Below are 3,819 nucleotides of genomic sequence, written 5' to 3'. Positions count from 1 at the left end.
CTCAAGAGTTAACAAATGTTTATGACTCCAGGGGCAATTATTATATTATGGAGAGGATAAAGGCACATGTCAAGGAATATACATTGTTTAACTATATTATAATGTGGTTCTGTGCCATACTTGCCGGTATTGTAAGCCTCCCCTTCTGAGATCCCTGGAGGGAAGGTTCAAGTGGTAATTTCATGGGGACTTGGTACTGTGACCAGAGCCATAACTAGACTTTTTGGTGCCCTCTGCCAGAGAGAGCATTGCCCCCCCTACTCCCATTTTTTAAATAGGGACATAAGTGCACCTGAAAAAGGGTCATGGCCTCATGGGGAAGGGCCAGGGAAGAGATAAGGGAGACCAGGAGATTCAGGGGATAAAGGAAGATGAAGCTACAAGTGAGAATGATAATAGACAGGAAAAACTGCGCCCCCTGCCCTGCGGTGCCCTGTGCCATGGCACTGGTCGCACTACCCTAGTTAAGGCCCTGGCTGTGATCCCCCCTTCCTGCTGCACAAGTTTGCAAATCTTGTAATCAAACCCTGGGATTTAGGGGGTTGGTCTACTGTTCACTAACATTCACTTTCAGATCCGCTGTCATCCTATTGGGGTCACCCCAAGGTTCCACCAATAGGTCATATTATAGCATCAGGTGAACCTGCAGTAGCTTCCCTGCATTTTCTACTGGTGGTAGATAGCCCATCAGATCAGAGCTAATGGGTGGGTAGTACACAGCTGAGCCCATGGGTATAATAGAAGATAGTGGGAACTTTTGGGATGAATACCCTGGACGCAGGCTTGTGGACCTCAGTGACCAGGAGCTTCAAGGAAGTTGTGTGAGGCAGCCAATGGAAGGTTATATGTATGATATGAAGGAAGGTTGGATTTCCATCATAAGCTGAAAGGGGAGGAAAATAATTGGTGACCAATATGTGGGATGGGATGAGTTAATAAAGAATGATAGATGCAATGCTCTCCCAGTTTAGGTGATGTTCAGACAAGGAGGCAGCATTGGGCCTGCTTCATCGATTAAGCAATTAAGCATGCAATCGGCCGATTGTTGTGTTCTGCGCATGCATATGCATCGCAGTGCGCGAACCAGCCACTGCGATTGAGATTGCGATTGCAGTGACTACGCAGATCCATCGCAGAGTGATTGACAGGAAGTGCCATTTGTGAGAGGTGATGGGGGTGGTCGGCGAAACGCAGTCATGCCAGTGTGTTCGAACGCAGTTGCAGGGGCGTGTATAAATTATCCACTGCGATGCCATATGCAGCCTGGCCGTTCACTGCATATGAGGTTAGCAATTTCTGAGTAAGGTCTGACCTTGTGCAAGTGTGCGTGAGGCTCTGATTGTACTCGATGTTACCGATGGTTTTGCAGTCTTTCTAAATATTACAGATGTGTGTATACTGTAGGTGCGTAAACACGGTACGATTAAAATGGACGATATGAACGATAATGATATTGTTCATATCATTATCGTTCATGTTAAGCATTTTTCGCCCACCAACGACCTGTGTTGCACGGGCACGTATGGTCGATATTGATCATCGCCCGTGTATGCAGCCCATCCTGGTCGATATCGACCAGGTTACTATAGGGACCCGCGATCATTGATCGTGGATCGCTATAGTTGTTGGTGAGTTGGTGGTGTGCTGGATGATCGCTATTGATCGTTCAGCACACTCGGGAGATCGAACAACTATATCATTGTTGGTCGTCCCGTCTGTACGCACCATACGGTAAGGTGGGCATCCTTATGTTGTGCTGTGACGGCATAGCGATCGCAATGTATTAGCATATCATCACAGTGGGACTGCGTGCATAATCGCAGCTACGATCGCAGTTGATCCTTGCTGAATCAGGCCCATTGTCAGCAGCCATAGATTTTAAAAAGCCTTTCTTATACAGGCCGATTAGCCACGTACAACGGATTTAAGTCAACCTGTGCTTATATGTCTGTGAGGTTATATGTCAGTGAAAGGCCAAGCTGCGTATGGCATCGGGGAGAGTGGGGGGAGGGGCTGTCCTGAGTCTCTCTGTCAAATATTTGGACACTCGCTTGTAAGCACAATTTGTCACTTTATTCATTTAATCATCAAAATACTTCAGAAAAAAAACAATACCTGAGTAACTATTAATGTCTAGGATAAGTTTCCTTCCATCGGCAACTTCCAAAAAGGGGGAATGTGTCAACCCCACATAGGAAATACAAATAGGATGCTGCGCTAGTAGGTAACTGGTAAATAAACAAATGTAATATTAAAATCAAAGTCAATTTATGAAAAGAAAATCAAACCCTGTTCATTAACATATATTACAATAAACACAGTATTTCTAAATACAATAAATAAAATAACAAAACAATTTATCGATAGCAATGTGATCAACTAGATCATATGTAGAGACATGTACCATCTCCTGATAGATTTATATTCATGTTAGCAGGACATGCACCATTCATAGGATTACAAGTATTAAGGGGGTCATTCAGACCCGGTCGTTAGCGCCGATGCGCTTGGACCGGGTCGATGGCCCCCCACAGAGCATGCGCACAACGGCGCCGGCGTGCGCATGCGTGAGACCCGCTACGACCGACAGCGCCGGTCGTAGCGGGTCTCAATCCAAAGGGGGTGAGCTGTCGATGTTGATTGACAGCTCGCCCCGTTTGGAAGGCGGGCCAGGGGGGTGGCAGCCCAAATGGGGGCGTTCCCATGGGAACGCCTACCGTTTGGGGGCGGCCCCACTGACATCACTAGTGATGTCAGTGGAGAGCTTCCGGCTCAGACAGAGCCGAAAGCTCTCCGGGGCTTACGACAAGGGAGGCCCTACCCTAGGGTCTAGTCGTAAGCCCCGATGGTCCCCCATCACCTTAGGCGGTCGTAAGGCTTACCACCGCAAAGGAGGACGTCTTGAAAATTCAAGACGTCCTCCCCTCATTCAGACCGACCGCACGCTCTGTATTAGGGGTGAGCGGGTTCGGATTTCTGAAATCCGAACCCCCCCGAGCCCCCCCGATCCGAGTCCGATCCGAGTCAGGCTCGACTTTTCCCGCCTGACTCGGATCTGAAATCGAGGCAAAACGTCATCATCCCGCCTTCCGAGTCTCGCGGGTTTTGGATCCTATATAAGGTACCCGCGTCGGCGCCATTTTCTCACTCGGCTGTGGACAGTGAAGAGGGAGGGTGGGAGTTAGGGCTGTGTAGTGTAGTGTAGTGTAGTGCTGCTGTTGTCCACTACTTCAAAGTCCATAGGGGCTGGCTGTGTTGTGCTGTGCTGCTGTTGTTAATAGGGGCTGTGTCCACTACTTCAAAGTCCATAGGGGCTGGCTGGACTGTGTTGTGCAGTCAGTTCTCCATAGGGGCTGTGTCCACTCCAAAGTCCTGTGCAGTGTCCCAGTCCTAAAGGGGTGCTGCAGTGTTGTCCAGGGGGTGCTCTGTCCATCAGGGGTGCTCCCCCCAAGTGCTAAAAAAATAATATTTTTTCTGTGTTTGTGAATTGTGTGCGCAGTAGCCGCACGTGCATCAACAAAGTAGTGCCAAGCGTGCACTTGTGTCATAAGTAAAGGGCCGGCTGGCTTGACCGTTAAGGGTGCTGTAACCCCCGAAAGTACACTCCAGTCCAAACCAAAAAAAAATTTATTTTCTGTGTTTGTGAATTGTGTGCGCAGTAGCCGCACGTGCATCAACAAAGTAGTGCCAAGCGTGCGCCTGTGTCATAAGTAAAGGGCCGGCTGGCTTGACCGTTAAGGGTGCTGTAACCCCCGAAAGTACACTCCAGTCCAAACCAAAAAAAAATTATTTTCTGTGTTTGTGAATTGTGTGCGCAGT

The sequence above is a fragment of the Taudactylus pleione genome, unplaced genomic scaffold (assembly GCF_031769625.1).
Source record: "Taudactylus pleione unplaced genomic scaffold, aTauple2 ptg000201l, whole genome shotgun sequence".
In the NCBI taxonomy this organism is placed as follows: domain Eukaryota; kingdom Metazoa; phylum Chordata; class Amphibia; order Anura; family Myobatrachidae; genus Taudactylus; species Taudactylus pleione.
Note: the sequence above shows the minus strand (reverse complement) of the source record.